Source organism: Lepidothrix coronata, unplaced genomic scaffold (assembly GCF_001604755.1).
Source record: "Lepidothrix coronata isolate B3197 unplaced genomic scaffold, Lepidothrix_coronata-1.0 Scaffold115, whole genome shotgun sequence".
In the NCBI taxonomy this organism is placed as follows: domain Eukaryota; kingdom Metazoa; phylum Chordata; class Aves; order Passeriformes; family Pipridae; genus Lepidothrix; species Lepidothrix coronata.
Window position 1 is genome coordinate 1,151,721 of NW_016690295.1, and position 20,905 is coordinate 1,172,625.

At 40.0% G+C, this 20,905-nt stretch overlaps 1 protein-coding gene across 2 annotated transcripts in view; it reads left to right on the plus strand.

Annotated features, from left to right (window-relative positions):
* Positions 1-20,905, plus strand: part of LOC108502259 (protein-methionine sulfoxide oxidase MICAL2-like) — a 150,074-nt gene that overhangs the window by 1,850 nt on the left and 127,319 nt on the right. Inside the window, exons 2-4 of one of the 2 annotated variants that reach the window (XM_017825000.1) lie at positions 171-276; positions 4,181-4,340; positions 8,625-8,692. The gene's annotated coding sequence lies outside the window, so the exon portion shown is untranslated. Of the gene's footprint in view, positions 1-170; positions 277-4,180; positions 4,341-8,624; positions 8,693-20,905 lie in introns of those variants that run through there. The other variant, XM_017825001.1, reaches the window with a different exon arrangement.

Sequence of the window (20,905 nt, forward strand, 5' to 3'; positions counted from 1 at the left end):
TGCCCCAGTTGCCCTTGTGAAATCCTGCTGTAGTGAATGGGAGGCTACGTGTGAGCACGGGGCTGGACTGCAGCCTGTCCCTGCTGGCTGAGCACTTACAGCTCACCTTTACAGCATTCCTTCAGGGAAGTGTGTGTGTGGGGGGGTATCACTTGTTCTTGTCTTCACAGTGCCTTGAATCCATCTTACAAGAATGGCCTGAGATGATGCAGCAGTGGAAGAAATATGGGACAAGCACTGCCATCTTTTACATCCACGTAATGAACACCCAGAGAGGTAAAATAGGAGTCTCTGGTTAAGCTCTGGTTGCTCACGCCTGGGCTGCGTGACTGCCACAAAGAACAGAATGTAGCTGCTTGCCCTCATGTGTGTGTGTGCACTCATTCACCTTTTGATGGAATCAAGAGGGTAAATTGTACCACTGATGGAACTTCTCAAGCTGTGTACATGCTGCCTTTTCTCCTGGGTGTTTAGTTAAATGAGGTTTTCCTTTTCCTGCAGGCAAGCGAATTGTTTCCTTTTTCCTTTTGATGTCCCAGGACTCTGTTTCTCAGCCTGCCTGTCTTGCCTTAATTCCTTTTGATAAAAGAGCCCTTTTATCGTACATGCTAAAATTGTTGGATAGGTCTATTTGATATGTCATGATGAAACTAAATAAGCAGCTTTTTAAACACCTTGTATCACTTCTTTTTTCCATATGTCTCATCACTGGATTTAAGAGTATCATAAGTGTCATGATTTTTGGTGGGTTTTTTGTGGAGCTGCAGCTTCTGGATTTTTTACCTTACAACAAACATGAAAATAACTTACATATCAAGCTGTTGTGGTTGCCAAAAAACACTTAACGACGTGCTCAGTTTTATGTGAAAGGCAAATTACAAGCATATTCATTGTGAGAAAACTTCAGACTAGGGGGCCTGAGCCACGATTTTAGAATGCTTGGGGATCAGTGATATTTCATACATAGTTGTTTGTTGTTTATTAGCAGACAAGCAACATGACAGGATTAGTGGAAAATTTTGGATTAGGAATTCAGTGACTATTCATTCACACTTACTGACTGTGTTGTCTTAGGCACATGGTAGTTTTCAACATATCCAGAAATGTGACTAATAATTTAGCCGATTACTATAAAAATTAAATCTGTTTTATGGGCTGATCAGACGATCTTCTGCTTATGAGTTTTTCTAAACCAGGAATATCTGAGCTATTAAGTGGGTGCGGCCTTTAATTCCTGGGAAACTCTTATACTGAACATTGTATTTTAAAGAATAACTAGAAAAAATAGGATTTGTATAACTCTTATAAGGTAAAATTTGTTATTAGATATAGAATTGTAAAACACCCCTCCAATTTTCATAGTTTTGCTTGGATGTGTTTTTTTTCTCCCAGGCTGTTCTGTCCCTTGGAAGTAGCAACCTATTTTTGTACCCTGTCACGTTTATTTTAAACAAATAACTCAGCATTCAAATTTCCAGTTCTAATCTAATTAACACAGTGGTTTTTGCAGTAAATGATGGTAGCATCTCCTTTGACTCTTCAGGCAGAAAGTGTAGCAAGTTACTTTAACTAGTTCCTTGATTTTTCTTTTGTCCAAACTAAATTTTAGAAACCTGTTTGTAACATTGGAAAGGGATTACCATAGGCCTTCAGTCTGCAAGGATTTAACCACATATGGGATCTAGATGAACTCTAACAATGTCATCTAGACATTTTCTGCATTTAGCTGCTACTATATTTCTGACTTGTGCAGCTTTTCAAGACTTTAAAGGTTTGTTCAAAACCTTGAATATTACAGTAAACATCCAGTAATGATAGAGGGGGACTTCTACTTGTTTGTAAGGAGTGAAATCAATATACAAACACAGAGGACATATTTAGCTGTGAGTTTGCTGTGGAAGCAGGGTCGTGCTGTTGTAAAATAGTTTTCATTTCATAACCTCAGTTTTACAAGTGTCATATCACTGCAGCCTATAAAAAAAGGTTTGACCCATTACACAGCTGTTAGTAATGAACTAAGAAGGATAACAGGAAGTGGAAACTTCTAAAGAAGCATTCGTACCAAAAGTTTTTATCACCAGGGCAAGCACGTTTTACATGTGATTTATAAAATAGATGGATTTGTTTTGCACAAAGTTAGATTCTTGATAACATGCTAAAGTTTGTTCCTTTATGCATGTAATGCTGCACTGTGCAGTATTTGAACACTTATGTATAATTTTCAGAGAGGCAGGAATTTATGAACTTACCAGTCATCTTGCCCAGTTTTTCTTCCAATAAGAATCTTAATAGTACACTGATCTACAAAACTGACAGTAGTCACTGTTGGGTGTGGGGGTTTTGTTGTGGTTTTGTTTGGGTTTTGGTTTTGTTTTTGTTTTTTTTTCCCTCCTCCAGTCTTATTTTCTTTATAATGAAAAACTAAAAAATATAACTGGCATCCATACTTCATATATAAATTGAACAAACCAGATTCCAGATTCAAGTAGTTATTTTCCTCCTCTTTTATTTCCAGAATACTGTGACTGTTTATTGCTAAAATATTGTATGATTTTCTCTCCGTGAGAGAAGATGTGTAAACAACAGGGCAGAGGCTTTCTAATGACAAACACCAAGCTAAACACAGCAGGGCTGCAGCAGATTGCTCATGGAAAATTAGATAATCTTTTCTTAATAATCCAATATGAAACCTATCAGTGACCAGGGAAATACTTCCCAACTGACACATCTATAATCTGCCCGATGTTTTAGAATATATTTTGTTTGGGCACCTTTTTCTTCTCCGTTTCATCTCCCCCTGGCAAAATCATACAAAGCTTCTCAATAAATGCAACTATTTTCCCTTAAATTAAACTTCCAGTGGTTTTTACAGAAGGTAAGAGGCCAAATCCACAGCCAGAATTTTTGAGGTGGCAAGGGCAGGGTAGCCTAGCTCAGCTGAGGGCTGTAAACACTCATTGCCCAGCTTTTAAATTAAAGAGTAGCTTCTCTCTTTCAGCTCTCCTATTTCTGGCATTATCTTGATGGTTGTTACAGGTAAAAGCCTCACAACATTTGCATGCTGAGATATCCAGGAAGGTATCCTGTTTGGAGGATGAAGGTTCAAAAAGGAGGCTTAGAAACGAAAGGGGAAAAACACTAAAATAGGTATTGGGTCACAGCAGAGTGCAGAATATTTGTGTCAGAAGCCCAGTCCCTATCTTTTGCAGATGTACTTAGTTTTGCATGCTGATTAAAATCCTTTGAAGCTGATAGGACTGACTAGTTGTGGGGGAATTTAAGCTGATATATAAGTACTGAAGTGCTGTATATTCCCAAGAATCAGGTTCTCTGAGCAGCCACCCTAACTCTTTTCTTGTTTCTGTTGTATCCTCGATAGATATAACCAAAGTTGGAATGTTCCAGTTCTGACCCTGGCCCTCCAACATCCCATTTAACTACTCACATGATAAAGTTATTTGTAAATGTTAAATCTTTGCAGGATTATGATCTAAAGGAGTATTAGAGCCTGATCCAGCTACTTCAGAGGCCTGCCCTAGATTTTGCTGATCAGTGTATCAGAGCCATACTAAAGGGATTAAGATGCTGCCAGTGCTTACTGAAGATAGGGTTTGCCTAAAAGCACAGTCCAGTATTGCAGCCTTGACACATCCAGGGCACGTGATATAACGGGGCACGTTCCATGGTGCAGCTCACGCTTCACCCTGATGGGTTACAGTGGCTCCAGTAGCCTTCACTTTATTTATGCTCTGATAATCCAAATGCGTAGCAGTGTAAATATTTCCCCTGTGTGGCTATACACAGAGAGATGGATTTACTTACATAATGTGTGAGGCAATGTCATGGAGAAACGTCAGGTTTCTGCCAGTGTCTGCCTGAGACGAGTGGGTTACCTGCTGCAGCACCAGGGAGGTGTTAGGCTGGCTGCCACAGCCCCATCCCAGCAACTCTGCCCTGCCCAGAGCTCTCCTGGGGACAGAGCCCTTCTTTAGAAATAGAATTACACTCTATAGCGCTTCAGCAGCTTGTGCAAAAAATAAATGAAGAAAATGTTAGACCCCTTTCCCACTGCTAGTACAGAAATATTCTGGGTTTTTCTCTTCTTTTCCATCCACTTGTATCCTTTCCTTTTACTTCTCTGCCTTCTCTCCATCAGGAGAAACTTCTCTTTATTTTACAGGTGTGGCAAGCAGGACTGGGGAAATGATAGAGGGAGAGATTAGGCCCTTTTTTTCTTTCACCAGCTGGCAAGAGATACAGAGATGACCTACAATGGGTGAGGGGTGCCTTGAATGTGTGTGGAGTATTGCTGGCACATAAACCAGGTGATTGAAGACCAGGTAAAGAAAAGGTTTTTTGGGTTTTTTTGATTGGTTGGTTCATTGGGGGTTTTTTTGTTTGTTTGTTTTTTGTGGTGAGTCCTTTTTCAGTGTGTTGTAAATCTGCTATTGCACCGAAAAGGCTGAAGGCCCAGTAAAAGCAGGCGACATACTGCACTGGAAGACTTTATGTACAAAAAAAAAAAAAAAGGTGTTTCTTTTTCCCTATGTGGTTTACCATTTATTTCAGACCCACAGAAATTATGTCATATGCACAAGAAAAAAATTTGTTGCAGCCCAAATACAAGTTCCCTTGCCAGATCTGTGTCCATCTTAAAAATACTTCCTTTCTCATTACGTGACATCATCCTGAACAAATGATATTAAATGGTATAAAATAATCATTCTTGCATAATACCTTTACCTTTCATCTTGGATTTCAAAGCACTTTACAATCATTAATCTTTACCTCTTAACCCAGTAATCACATGAGTAAAGTCTTCCTCACACAGAAGAAACATTTCTAAGTAGTTTTACATCCTGTTGGAGATGAGAGGAGAAGCCAAGTTTACCTAGGCAGGAGCTGGGATTAAAATGCAGTACATCTGCTCTCCTTAAGCATCTGTCTTCCTTTCAAATGCATCTACAGACCCAAAAGTCCCAATAAATATTGACATGTAGGTGGTTTTGGTGCATATCTGAAACTTGATGCTGCATGGTTTAAATTTAGGATCTCCAGCTGACACAGTTCTGTTGCTCCACAGAGAAATACTTCTGTCGTGTCATGTGTGTAATCACAGCTGTTTTGTTTGCTTCTTTCACAAATGGCTTTCTTCACAAGCTGGATTTTGTTCAATATGCATTACCAGTTCTGGCATATTGGTCAGCAGTGTTTGGGACAAAAGTAATAATTAACCAGATGAACAGTCTTGTCCCATGGGAATAACTAGTGACTTCTAATCCATCCAATCACTCTCTATAAGGAAAGTATAGAAACAAAATCTGTCAGTCGTACAAGAACACAGCTCAACTCAGCAAAAGCTTTCAAAATACTAACTGCAAGTGACTGGAAGATTTAAATTATCCAGAAAAGACAAAATACTGCTGCGACTTTGAAAAGTCAGACATTATTTGTCATGCTTTGTGTTCTGATTTTGCCCTGATTTTTAGTGTCATACTTGTTTGTTCTAGGGTGAATGGGCTTAGGGCCAGTGTAAACTTGGGCTTACTGTTTGAGAGCCAAGGGTGTCAACCCTGTGAATGAAATTGTTTCTTCTGATTGATGTCACTCTGCCACAGAAATCCATAATATCAGGTTTTGATCCCCTGCATAGCTACTATGTATGATCCAGTGCAGCCTTTCACTTATCTGTTTCTGCAAAGTCTTGACCATCTTTGTGTTTGTTTCTCATGACCAAAAGCTGCCTCTTTGATATTATTTATCTTTAGAAGGGGTAGGGTTGGCAACAATTCAATACCAGAAAAGAATCTGGCACTAAAGCCTTCTAAATATAACCACTTACTGAATTTACTGATTTTATTTTTTCTTTATATGGAATTACTTTTCAGCTACCATATCCTCTCAGATTCAGGCTGCTGTGCTATTTTTTAATCCTTCCATTCGAGAACAGTATTTCAAGCATTTGGAAGTTTTCTTTTCACCATTTGTAAAAGGGTGCTGGGCTTTGACCCTGTCACCACCTGAGATGTTTTGAAACTTGTCCACACCTTTATTTACTGTGGACTGAATTACTGAGTCCTGCCAAACTTCCTGCTCAGAAACTGCTGTTTGAAGGTTTTATTAGAGTCAACACATTGAGAGCAGAAATTTATAATCTTTTTAAAATTTGAAGTCTATAATTGATTCTTTGCTGTGTGATGACATAAGTCCCTCTTGATTCCCACTTGTAATTTGTTTTATATACAAAAATCTGTTTACAGCTTTGATTGTAGTCCAATAATTCATGGGTACAGCTGGGATAGTTTAAGAATTTTTTTAAATTCCTGTAGGATACAATGGGCTGAAAATAAACTATATACTGGTATTTAAACTGGGAAAAGGTATGGATCATGAGCTTCTTTAGTTTACTTTAATCCGAGAGGGTTTGCAATAAGAAAACAAGTAATTGATGGTAACATAAACAATATCAGTTGACATAGTTTTATGGGTGATAGAGCTTGACAATGGACACATAATGTGTATTTTTAGGTGTGGTTTATAAATACACCTATGCCAACTGAACATATGATTCAATCATCCTATGAACATCGGACATTTGGATTAAAAAAAAGAGAGAAATGCAATGTTAAATACCCAGTTAATTGATAGTAAAGGAAAGGTGACTGCCAGTTCTATAAATCAACCAGAAGAAACACCCTAAATTTGGAAGTAGAAACTAGATACATTCAAGCCACAAATAACCTGCAGTAGCAGGGGTCTTTTTTTATTCTGAGGCAAGCTAGTTCTTGGTGCAATCTTCTTTGGTATGCAGAAGCTTCTTTAATACTTAAGCCTTTTTAATAAAGACTAAAATACTTCTAAAAGGGGTACTGTAATGCGAACAGAAAGTACATGGTTAGACAGGAAATCAAGAAATCAAGATAAAGTTCCTCAGCTATTAATCTATGTGTATATCTTCCCTTAAGTCCAATTTTCCTTCTGATTATCTACTGTCAAGGGTGCATTCAACATGAACTGGTAGAGGACATGGCTCCATTCCTATTATTTTCTATTTCCATTTCCACAGACACATGCAACAATTCACGAAGAAATTTATCAGAAGCAGTGAAGTAGTGAATGTTTTTAAAATAAGTCAACACTTGGAGTGTTTTAAGGTTTGGTTTCAGTAAAGAGCATGACTTAAGATGATCCATTTGCTTTGCATGGCAATGGCATTACTATTGGATGAGCTGCTGCAATCTGGGGCAGCAGTAACCCCCAGCAAACAGGACATAACTGAATTTAGAAATCACTTAAACCCATGTTATCTGCAGCCTTACATTTTTATCATACGTGCCCACTTCCTGAAAGAGCATTGAAGAAAATAGAATCCTGATTTGTTGTAAGAAAATAAGTTATTTTCTTATCGTCCAGATGCAGGTCCTGCACCACTGAACTCAGTGGAAGTTGCATGAAGCTGAGTGGGTTTTAGTTAGTCTTGTGAACCTTCTGTGTGTGCAAAAATGTGCTCAGGCTGCATCCCTTCAGGTGAGGGGAAAGAGTTCCCCCTGGGACTAGCAAGGCTCTTTCAGGGACAGTTAGAGAAGAGGCTTTAATCTGACTTGTCACTTTGGGAAGTCTTCTCTCCCTCCTGAGCAGCCCACAGTCACAAGTTTCCCAATTTACTACCTCAGTAAAGTCCTCTCCACCTGTGGTGTTGGTGCTTCTTTTGGAACTATTTCTGGCATAATGGACAGGTTCTTGCTTCTTGAGCATTTCTTAACCAAAGGCCAACTGGTATGTTACTCCTTGGTGACGGGTTTTATTGTTTCTGCCAGTCTGATGGGCTATTTATAGCAACAGCCTTTTGCTCTGTTTCTTAATTTGCCTTATCTCGATGAAGTTTGCTTTTGTGAGTTCCCCAAAATGTACACTGAACTACCTACAGATGGGATGTGACCAAGTGAACTCAAGCAGGTTTGCTCTTTGCATCCACTTCTGATTTTACCATATTAGAGCAGGGAGGAAGGTGCAAAGGAAAAACTAAGAAAGTTACTCTCCACAGAAGAAAGTGAAAGACTTGTTTAGGAACACAAGAGAAACAGGGGCCTTGAAAGTAACAGTGGTGCCCAAAAGTATTACTTTTTGTTCTGTACACAACTCATTTTGCTCCATCTAATCTAAAAAATGCATTCGCATAATGACTTTTTGTTAAATAAGAGGTACACTGTTGAACAGTTTAATTATACTTTGGCTGACTTGCACTTATTTTCACATCCTTATTTCCTAAGAAGTTTAAAGGAGACAGAGTTTTCCAAGCTCTCTCTTTAATCATTTCACCTATGTTTACTTGGGGAGTTTTCTTTCTAATCCAGTCTCCTTTCTTTTCCCCTCTACTTTCCTTCTTCTTTCCCCCTTTCCTCTCTCTTTCAGAACACAGCCCTGGGCATTCAGATTTAGGCAGCTGTCCAAATCTATTTTGAAACAAAATTTTAAATCAAAACTTCTTGCAGCTATAGAGTGAGGGTCATATGGGCGTGCCCTGGGTCAGCAGGAAAACTTGTTATGACATTGCAGACACTTGTCTCTTTCCACCCCCAGTAAATATGTGCATAATGTAGAGCTATAAAAATGCTATTTTTCAGAAGAAGTCGAGGTCACCTTGTCCCACATAGGACCAGTTGAAAGAACTTTGGCTCGGAAAAGAGGGAAGGTAGGCATATCTTACATAAGAAACATAAATTTTCCTGATTAAGAGCAAAGCATGCCTAGATTTTGTGGTGTTGACAAGCAGTTTCATTATTACCTAATTATTACTACTAATAATTACCTAATAATTGCTAATAATGACTTGGTATCAGAGGAAGAAAAACTGTGGAACCTGAAATGCCACGCAGAGAAGGGAGAACTCACGGCACTTTGCAGATATTGAGATACACAAAGCTCTTGTGAGTGTTACTTCTGTGTTCACACCTGTCAGTTTTCCATACTGAACCCCCAGTAATCCCATAGTATGGAGAAAGGTTGATACCTTGAACAAAATTTGGGACAGAAATGGATGTTAACACGTTCGAAACTGCATTTGTAGGTGAAAAAACATGCTAGTATTTTGATTTTCCCCCTGATGTTTCTATGGTAGTTATCCTCGTGTGTTTTTCAGCTGCTTTTGAGGCACTGCTGCACTGCTGGCTGTGAAAGTGAGAGAACAGTTTTGGCAGATGAAAGGCCAGCAATGATAGCGCTGGAATGTGACCTCGGACATTTATCAGAATGACATTGTCAGTCAGATGATACACCATCCTTATTTTTCCGACCACTTCTGGCACAAATTCAGGTCAGTTCAGGATGGGGGCACACACTGAGGGTAATTTTCTTGCTATGGATCATGGGTATTCTTCTGCTGAATAGACCAAGGTCTCATAAACTCTTAGTGATTATTCCTTACTGCCTCAGATTTGTGAAGTATCTAAAACAATAACAGAAAAGAAGTTTTTATCTAAAAGAGAGATTTGGAGCAAATGATGTTACTTGGGTGTCATTTCCACAGTTTCCTTCTCCCTATCTGCCAGTGAAAATAATGGTGGCAAGTGTTTGGTGGAGAGATTATGAGGGTGAAAGCTGGGACATTTTCAGCCTGGCATTGGTTTGCACTGTGAGCAAGTTACTTCCACAACATCCACAGCTGCAAAACAGGGTGAGACTTAAGAGTCCTCAAAATAAAAACCCTCTCCTTTGTAAATGCAAATTCTATTTCTACAGTACTACTTCTGTGATTGTACAGATCTGAGACTTGTCTGCAGATTGTGTCCCTCAGGACATTCCAAGGGTTCAGGAATATTTTGGGGTTTTGTTAGGGCATACAGATTAGGACAAGGCATGTAGGTGAGGCTGTCTTTAAGCTAAATGGTTGAAATGCCAGAAATGTGGTGCTTAAAAATCTGGACAAAAGGAAATACTTCTACTCCTCTTTCTTGATTGTGGAGTGTGGAAGAATTTCTGTGGTTGTTGCCATGATGAATCATGCAGATAGTAGTTATGCATGAGTTATTGTTTTAGGATGGAACTCCATGCTTAGTTTTTGATAATGCTTCTGTTTTTGAAGGGAGAACTGAAAATGGTTGTGTTCTGTATTCAATTCCACCTCTAATTTTTTGGCAGATGAATATGCTGCATGATGCTTGTGTTTGATTATTTAAATGGCATTCGTTTTTGTGCATAGAAAACACAACAAGATCTCTGATATTCTAGAGTTGAAAAATTAGAAATGAGTGAGTAAATAAGTTGAAAATGACAATTTCAGCCAGCTATGTCTTTGCATTTCCAAGATAGTGTCTTATGCAAGCTAAAAAGGTCAAGTATTTCTTCACAGCAATGGCCACCTCAGACCAAAAGAGAGCAGAGGGAGTCTTATCCATGTTACAATTTTTGGTCATAAGCCTGTTTGTTTGCTTTTGAAATAGTAGAGTAATTACAGAAATAGAAAGCATTTCAGAGTGAATGAATAAGCAAAATATTCTTATTCTTGGTGAACAAGTGCCTATGTGCTCCCATTGACAGGGTGAACGATTTCCAACATGTGCATATCAAAAAAATAAGAATCAGTTTAAACAATATTTTGACTCATCAGTCAAGTTTTAAGCATGCTCATAATTTTCTCACTAGTTTTGAATCCCATGTTTGGGAAGTGACTGAAGGTATTGGCTGAGTCATTTTCTGGTGATTAAGTGGTATGTCTGAACAGGAAACATACTGCAAAAGGCTTAGGGGGGTTATAAATAGAACATGTTCTGAGGGAAAATTGTTATACAGACAGCAAAGTCTGTTGATACATGGCTGCATAGATGTTGTCTACTGTACACCACCAGTATTTTTAAGGAACATTTTCTTGGTTTTGTTGGGGTTTTTTTAACCCCACTTTAATTACTTAATACCATTTCTTTACATCCTTATTTTATTTAGATGAATGTCTGGGGATAGTAGTCTCTTTTAAACTTCAAAATAAACTGCCTTGATAGTTGTCCTTTTGTTTTCAAGGCCCGTGTTTTTTGACTCCAAGAAGACATTTCTTTAAACTTAACCTTGCTAAACTGACAAAATCCTGACTTACTGTGCACTTCCTATGTGCTTTCTTCTGTGATACAGTCTGTGTATCTCACATGAACAGAGAGAGCAAGGAATGGGACACAGGCTGGGAATTCCAGCATGACTTCTGCCATTGGTAAACTAGTGAGTTACCTTAGACAAATTTTTCCATAATTTCCCTATGTTTTCCTAGAACAGTGATTTATCTTCACTTTGTTCTTCTGGAAAGGTGAGATAACAACTGTTCCCCCATTTTAGAATGCTGAATACAAAGCATAACAGGATACTGTATGATTCCCTTGAAATCAGGGACTTTGTCCACAAAACCAGAAAGAACCTCTTTTTTTCCCCCTCTCCAATTAGCAGCAAACTCAGAATCCCTATCTGGTCATATTCCAGTGCAATTTACTGACAAATGGATCACTTGACTGGAAAGAGCAGTTCTGTCATTGTTTAAAGAGGAGCTATGTTGCTAACACAGGAAGAAAAATATTGTGGACAAGTAATGGAAATAAAATCAAACTTCCATAATTTATAGCTGGATCAAGAGCTAACCAAAGCCAGTAGGAGTCTTTCCACTGACTTCATCAAACTTTGCATATTTGTCCTCAAAAGTGCAAGTAATGCAGCCCAGCCAGGCCCTGGGAGATGCTCCAACCCCTTGTTCTCAGCTGACCTTCTTTGGCCAGAGCTGCCTGGGTGAAAGTGGTACTACACACAGTACCAAGGGCAGGCCAAATGAAAAACCTGGAACAAAAAAATGCTGTAGGAAAACCTGCACTGAACCAGACAAAGCTACATATATATAACAGTAAATGGTAGCAGTATTATGGGTTCTTTTGCCTCCAAGCTAAGCACCCACACATTTATAAATAATGACATGCAGACATTAGTTTAGTTTAAGATGCTTATTGATGCTTTGTAGACTAATGTTTTAAGCAAAACAGAAGGCAAGAGTGGGCAAGTTTCCAAAATCTGGATATATTGTGAAGTACATGTAAACTTTCTCTCTGTGAGCACACAGTGAAATGTGTTTGCTAAAAATCCTAATACTGTATACTAAAATAAAAAAAATCCTACTCTGCCGCTGCCTGAAATAAATGATAAGAGAAGTGGCTGGGCTCAGGAAGGAAATCAGCCATTTAATTAAAGCAGAAGCCTCCTTGCAATGCAGAACTTTTTTTTTTTTAATAAGGAAGTTTCATCTGTAAACTTTCACAATAAACCCTTCTCTGAAATGGTCTGTCAGATAGTGACCATATTTTATAGACATTTAATATTAATTATCCATGTATAACTAAACTTTTGCTTACTATCCGACAACAAATATTTGTCTGTGTGGGCGAAAGGCCAGACAGTGATCTCTTGATCACCAGGAAGTAAATCAAACATTTGAATCCTGTAGAGATATTTCAAACTGGCTTTTTAAAATTTTGAAAATACCTTTTTGTCTTCAGCTTATACACTGCTAAACAGTGTGTTGGTGAATGGGTGATGGCAGATGCATATCTTGAAAGAGCAGCATAATTGCTGCTCATTAAGAAATTGCATGGCAGCAATATATAGCTAAAAAAAGCACTTCACATGCAGAAAGAAGCGCTTGCAAATCAGGAAGGCTGAACAGGCAAAAGAAGACTTTTGAGCTGTGCTGAGTTTCACAGGTCAATCCCACGTATGAATTGTAAATATTGCCCTATGAAGGGCACTTGAAAGAAATGCCAGTTCTGTGAGCAAGGCGGAACAATCCCAGAGCGAGCTGATGGACTAAGTTTTTGCTCAATAGGACTTCCCCTGGGAATGTGGCAGTTGTTAGTCTTCATTTCAGCTGTTGAGAAAACGCGCTTGTGCCCGGGCTTTGTTTCCTCCCCAAGTGCTGCTGTTACCATTCCAGGGAGTTCAAAGTGGTTTTGCTCTCGGTGTGTTCGGGCTCCTCCTCCACCAGCTGAAATCTGTTATTTCAAACTCTGGATACAGAGGAGCAGGAAAGGTGGAGGGATGCCAACTGCCCTGTTGACAAATTTGCAGATGCACGGGACCTTTCTTTAATTAAAGAATACTTTTTTTTTTTATCCTGGTACTAAAACTGGAAAGCTACTGGCAGATGGTGCAAGTCTGAAAACGTCTCTCTTTAAGCTACGATTGTTCCTAACAAGCGTGTTCCTAACATGGCATGTTTAAACACTATATGATGGAGTTCATAAAAATATTTTGCAGGTTGTCAGGAACAATACTGCTTGTGCTGTGATCTGGTGAGATTGCATGAGCTAAGAAAATTCAGGGAACAGGAGGCTGTTCGAAAAGCCTTGGTGTTACCCCGGGAGCTGGTGGCTATTTGTGAGGTGGCACCTCTGCCAAGCCCTAAGCCAAAGGCCAAGGGGTGGCAGAAAACATGGTGCTGCAAAGCCTGCCATCCCTGGTGGATGCAGCAGCCAAGGCTGAACCACCTGCAACATCCTTGATATCTCCAAAACTTATGGCAGGGAGGAGAACGGCCATGGCCTTATTCCACACACGGTCTCAACCTTGCCAAATGCTTGCTGAAAAACTTCTTTTGCTCTTCCAGGTGGGCTATAGCACAGGTCTTCCCTCTCATAAGCACTGCTGAAGAGGATTGTATCATCCTGAGCCCCTGTGGATTTGGCAGAGGGGTTCTGGTACTGCTGATGTCTGTGCATGGCCCACGTCTGTACGGCAGTGCTGAGCTCCTCTGGGAACAGAGGTGTTAGGGAAGGCTGAGCTCTTCCCTACAGATTTATGGAAAACTGACAATGCTGGCAGGGGGCCAATTTAACTGGGAAAACCAAAGTTGGCTAAGCTTGAACAACTTAATTATCACACAGTGTTAAACAGGTAAAATGGCTTTAGGCCCCATTTAAGAAACCAGGGATGAAAGGGTGGAAACAGGAATAAGCTGCCTTTTTTTTTTTTCTTTCTGTGATCAGATAAGAAAGAGAAATCTTCAGTGCTGCTGTAGCTGGATGCAAAATAAAAAGAAAAAGCCTTAACATTGCAGTGAGTAGTTAAAAAACAATTAAACTTTGAAGAGCATATTCCCAAGTAGCATTTTGAGAACACGGTTGTGTTTTTACCCAGTGTGAAGTCCAATCTTCTGAGGATAATTTTCCTAAGTTTAAGGTAGTGATTAGACACCTATAACTCACAACTTTATAACATCAGGTTTAGGGGAAGGTCTCTTGTGTCTGTGTTGTGGGCAGCCTCTCAATGCTATGAATACCTTCAGCTTTAGCAGTTGTGTTGCTGTGCTGCTGTTTGGCCTCTGGTGACGACCACTGAATTCTTGCTTTTAGCAGATGTCTTAGTCTTTTTTCCTTTCTTCTTTTTATTTTTTTGCAGTTGAGTGAAATCAGAAGAAAAGTTGGTTATTGTTTTAAACGAGAGTAGTACTGACTCCAGTGAAACATAGGAGGCTGAATGAAATTTTCCCTCTTACCAATAAGCATAGTAGTGAAAAATGTCACTATGCACATGCCACTTACCTCCTGGACCATGACAACTAAGCAGTTTTGAATGAAGTATTTGTAGCATTTGTAAGTTATATAAATCATACTGAAATGCAAATCTACAGATAAACCAAATTTTTTTTAAGTATCAACACTTTTTGCTGAAATATGTATAATAAGCAAAATTTATGTGGAACCTATAGGCCCTCAGTTATTCCCCTCTTCTTGACAGTATCCTTTGAAAATCCATAAATGGCATTAAACGTGCATAACTCCTGTTTCTTAGCAACCTTATTTTTTAAACAAAGGGGGTTTGAATACATATAATTTATTTATTTTATGCTGTCAAGACAGACAATGATGTATAACAGACAAAACTAATACCCAGCAGTTGCTGGTTGTTTTCTATTATCTCCATAGAGCAAGTTAGAAACATTTGTGTTAGATAATTTAAAAAAAAAAAGGGACTAGATCTTCTTCCTAGTCATTCCTTCTTGGCTAAGCATGGGAAGTGAAGTCATCTCTTCTCTAATACAGCATAATGCAGCACAGTAAATGATCAGCCAAAGATCTCCCAAAGTAAACTCTGGCATTGCCAAAGAAAGTACCTCCTTCCCCGAGATTTAGCACTGAACTTCTAACATGGGTTTGCTCATGCATACGGAGTCACAGACATTAAAGAAACAATTACAATAGCACAGACTTACTAGAAGTGTTTAACTTAAAAATGAGGAACGAGAATCTGTGAAACGGGAAGGATGGCACTTAGAAGTGTTGTGGTTTCATCCTTGAGTTAGGCAAGTGTGTCTGAGTGTTCAGCTGTCTGAGAAACAGTAATTTCCCTAAAACATCTCTGCATTCAGACTTATCGTGATGGTCCTCACTAGTTCAAGCTCTGTCATTCTCCTATTAATGACACTCAGGGAAGTTTTTGTTCAGTAACACCCACAAAACATAAATAACATTTAATTAAATAAAGTCTCTGCTAAGATTTAATATGCCAAGATCAAAGCATGTGGAAAGTGATCTTTGTCTCTGACAGAAGGTTTCCCACAGACAAGAAATAATCTCAGGTTCTTGCTGACAACACATGCAGAAAGGTTAATTTGTATTAAGAATGTGTTTACAGAAGGTTCCCTTTATTCACAGACAGTCACATTCTAGGAACTATTTTCATGCAGGTGTGTGCTAAATACACAAGTCTTCTGAGTTGTTTTTATTGGTTTTGTGTTTGGGTTTTTTTTTTCTTTTCTCACAAAATATCCCCAATCACAGATCAGTGTATTTTTCTTCTAATACAATCTGGAGCACCCTCTCTGCCTGCTTTGCAACATGACATCCTTCAAGCAGTTACCAGCTCATGCAGATGTTTTAGCATCCCAAGAAAGCAGAATCTATTTACCAGCTGTACATGGCCTGGAATCATTTGCCTGTGTGTTAATTCAAATTTCTTTATTGACAATGAAGTTTCACTTCTCTCTGCAAAGTCTTAATCTGAAATCGAGCATGACCAAATTCAGAGCACATTTTCAGGGAAGGTGTTAGTGCAGCAGTGCAGGAAGGAAATCTTATCAGCTTTGCTGAGCTTGGTGGGTTAGTTTTACAGAGAGTCGTTTGTCAGCAGAATCCAAAGCAGCAAAGCTGCAAGCACTAGCTAGGGAAATGAGGCCTGATCCAAAGCCTATTGGAATCCATGCAAAACAATGTTTAATTACTTGATCCTTTTCCCTCTGAAGTCAGTGAGATGTTGACATTTATTTCAACAGGAGAAGTAGCTTTATGGCTTTGATATCTCTCATGTATTTCTCAGAGCAGTGACTTCTGCAAATCAAAGCAAAATCAAAAGATTTTTTTATTATTATTATTATTCCTTAGAGCACAAAAACCCCAAGTGTCAAAAATGAAAATATAAAATATCTGTGGAATAAACTCTGATGACTCTACATTAAAAAAATTAAGACTTTTAGTGATATTCCTTAAGGAAATAATAAAAATATGTCCCTATGGAAGACTAAATCTTTTAACAGCTAACTAAAAGACTGACTACAAGGACGGGAAAGGAATAAAATGGAATTCTTTACCATGCTGACCTATTCTACCCTTCCAAATGCCCACCTTATTTGATTATCTGTCAAATCTTCTCAAAATTCAAACACATCTTACAAAATGACATGTGCCCTAAGAGGAGTTTCAAACTTTTTAAGGTTCTGCTTGTTGCTTTTCTGAACTTGAAAATGTTTCCATGATTTGTAATTACAACATCACCAAAGCTGGCATTATCCCTTAATGAAGTAAAATGACAGTGAGACAGGACTCTTATCATAGGAATAAATAGAGGACTATACTTTTTTTCCTTACTAAAATGAGAGTTTTCCTAGAGAGTCTGAGGGTCATTTCTTCTGCCTTCAAAGAAGGAATATTTTATGATTCCTGAGCTAAAGATTTTGAAGAGGCTGGTGGTACTCTCTATAAATCTCTATAGAGAGCTGGGTACTCTCTATAAATCTATAAAATTGCATTTAGCAAAGTGTTTTAGGATATGAATCAACTGAATGAAACTGGGAGCAAGAGGTCATCCTGTGCTCAGATTTGGTGTATTGTTAGAAATTTTATGTCACTAAAATCCTTTTTAGCTTCAGGGAGAGTTACCCAACAGATATGATCCAAAAAGTGAAATTTCCTAGATTTGTGTCAGTAACCTGCATTAGACCAGCTCTATCTCCTTTTTGTCAAAATATCAGAGAAAATGCACACAGAAAAAAATAAAACCACCCACACACGTGCCCCCAAACAACAGGTGGTTTGCATTGAGGAAAGAGGGACGAATGGTACCAACCTGGGGATGAGAGACTGGCCAGGTGTGCTGTGGGATGGTTTGTTAGAGCTTGCCCTCTTAAAGGGTAGAGGCAGCACAGGGCAAATACAGATCCTGGCAGTTCCGTGCCAGTGTGGAAGAGCCCCACTACTGTTTCTGCAGCAGGAATTGCTAATATGAGGAAGGTAGGATGATGAAGAACCCATCCCCAAACTTCCCTAACAAATTAATTTGTAGTCTTCTCTGGGAAGAGGGCTAGAAAATTAGCTATGTGTGCTTTGTAGGTACTTCTGTGTGGTTTTTTTTAGTGAACCAAAGTATTTTGAACTGTTCCTCAAGAGAAATGTGTAAATCTGTTAATGTGTTTGGAAGCTTGAACAGAAATGTTGTTTAGAAGGTGTCTCACACTTGAATAGTTCCTTTATATGCTAAGGGTAGCATATAAATACATCTGATACATCCAGGATTGGGTAGGAAGGGCTATTTCCTGCACACGTGGTAAGAAAATCCTGCTATTCCAGGCTCCAGGAAAATTATATGCTCCCACGTAAAGAGCCCAGCTTCCTTTCCTTAGATCTATTTTCTTTTCCTCACTCAATGGAGCAAAATTCCTTTAAAAGAACCACTCTAACGGCTTTATATGTTCATGTAAAACAAAAAGGAAGAAAAAATTCGTATTTAGCTACTGATTCTCACCAGAGATGAGTATGATGACTAATTTCAGACTCAATGCAAGAAAACACCAAGCTACCCATAATGGCCTTTCATGTGATGTAGCAGAATGTCAAGGTTTCACCCTAATAAGAGGTTTTCACCTTCATAACCCCCATAAGCTAAGGAAGTCTTATTTCCTGCACCCTATAGATTGCAAACTGATACATGATGTGTATGTGGCTTCTCAAAGTCATAAAGGAGGTGAGTGGTGGAGGAGGGAGCTCAGCGTGGTCTGCTGAGAGCCAGGCCACAATGTAACAGCCAGACCATCTCCTCTGTATGAAAAATTCAGTTAACTTTGAAGAATACCACAAGAAGGGCTTTTTTTGTGTTGGATATGTAGATAGGATTACATTTGCAAGAATTTGAATACATAGGCTTGCACATATCAGGAAAGGGAGTGTTGCACATAATCAGCCACAGTGAGGGATGAACAGCCTAGAGCAGAGTTAGCAAGCATGGCTTTATCCTAGTTGATAAGGCTGGATTGTTTTTTGTAAGGACTAATCTTTTTCTTTTTTTCCTCTCCTTTCAGTGGGGGAGAACAGGCTATGTTTGAACAACAACAAAAAAAAAAAATTACAAAGCAGCTGCCAAGTTAGAAAAGTGGGTTAGGAACTTGGTCTCACTGAAAGGGGAGGCTGTGCAGCACCCAGGGAAGTTGCTATTTCCCTTTATGGTTGCATGTCCCACTCTTCACAGAAGGGAGGGTGGGCTAGAGTAGCCAGCACAGCCCCATGTAATGCCAGATTGATAGTTCCTGATTAGTGTTTGTTAATCTAATCTGTAGTGAAGAGTGCTCATTTTAGCCCAGAGGGATTAGATTAGAGAGTATCTTAGTTATGTTTTCCTTTGAAGAGAGGTAGGTGTGACTTTGAATAAAGAATTTCTTAATTCTGGTTAAGTAACATCTAATGAAACATAATTTTTAAAGATGTTTATCATAATATTTGAGATTAGTGAGTGTGAATTATACATTCATCTTTTGGCTGTTTTCAAAGATCAAATAGTTAAGGGGGAGGAGTAAATATACTAATTATAGTTATTAAATAGCAAGGTCTCTGATGGTCTTCATGCAGCCCCATATGTGTTTTGCTAGTGATGCACAAAATTTCTTGAAGGACTTGGCAGAAGAGGGTTATCTTTTTATGGACTCATTAACTTTTTCTGAGAGGTGTGGAGGGAAGAGGACAGCTGTGAAGGTGAAGAGACACATGGGAGGCCAGTGCTGTAAGCATCTTTCCCAACAAATAAGGAACAGGTACTCTAAAGAAGGAAGTTTTGGAGTATTTCCCAGTAGGGGTTAAATTCTTTCTGACTTTGTATTTTCTGAGTTCTCTGGCTCTCAATGGTGAACCGAAACTAGGAAAACTTTGTACAAATCATATAGATATTATTTCTTTCATACACACATCTCCCTTTGCTAACTACAGATCACTTTTTCTGGAAGTTTGCCAAGAGCATTTTCTCATTCCTTGCTTTTGCCTTCCCCAAGGCTGCTAAAGAAGATAGTCTTTTAGATAACAGGAAAATGATATGCACCACGATTTCTATATTCTTGCTTTTATCACTTTGAGGAAAAAGTACACTTAATCTCCTGAAGTGAAACAAGCAGACAAACATACTGCAATTCTAAGTTAATGATTGAGTAAAACTTGGGTTCAGCCAAGCTAGAAGACAAATTTCAACCCAAATGAAAGATATTTTCTACAACAAAATTCCTGCCTTAAGATCAACAAATTATTTTAGAGACTTGGTGAAGACTTATATCATTACAGATTGTTACATTCAACTGTGTGTGGATAAAAAGGGCCACATTCATACTTGTTTTCTCTCCATGTTATCCAAAGTCACTTCAAATTTGGCTCATAGGAGGGAAGTGTGAAAAGGGTCAGATAGCTCATGTCATGGCAGAACAGGGTCTGGCTCCCTTGTTCTGCCACAGCCTTCTTCAGTGTCACTTAAATGGGACATGTCAAAATATTCACGACTGGTTTAGGTTACCTATAAACTAGGCCTGCTGGGGCTTTTATCAAACCTTTAGGTGAGTAAATATGAGCTTTAGCTTGTTCACCTTCCCTGTTGCAGCACTTCAAGTGATTCTTAATAGTTTTTCTTTGTTCCTTTTCCACAAAACTTCGTTTCTGCCCCTAGCAAGATGTTGTTACTGTTGATTGAAGCCAGGCAGTCACAGTGCCAGTGCTGTCAGTCACATCAGCTGTCGATCCTGAACTTTCCTTCCAGTCGTCTCCTATTTGCACGCCGACCTAAATCTTCTCGAACCTCCCAGATACATGACAGCCTTTAAGCTTCCTCGGAAACAGAACCTAAACAGGCGAGACAAACCGCCCCGAGTTCCCCATTCCGCTCCGCCGGGTGCGCTGTCCCCGCACCGCTTTCCCCCGTGACAGGTGGCAGCTCCCCCGCCCCGCTCGGGGCCGGACCCTCCGGCCGGGGTTCGGAAAAGCCCCAAACCGGCGCCGACCGTGGGCGGCGGGGCACACGCACCTTGCGGCTCGCAGGGCGCTGGTGGGACAGGCGCTCGCACGGGGCAGGGCAGGCGGTAACACGGGGCAGGCGGCCCGCCCGCCCCGGCCCGCCCCGGCCGGCGGCCCCGCCCCAGCCGCGCCGAGCCGAGCTGAACCGAGCCCCGGCGGCAGCAGCAGCAGCATGTGGAGCGGAGCCGCCGCCGCCGGTAGGTCTGCGGGGCGGGGGCGCTGCTGCGGGCGGAGCAGGTGCGGCGGGAGCGGGGCTGGGAGCGGGACCCCCGCGGGCGGCCGGGCGGCAGCGCCCAGCGCCGGGCTCGGCTCCGCGGGCGGCGGCGCTCGGGGCCGCGCCGGTGCTTGGCCGGGCG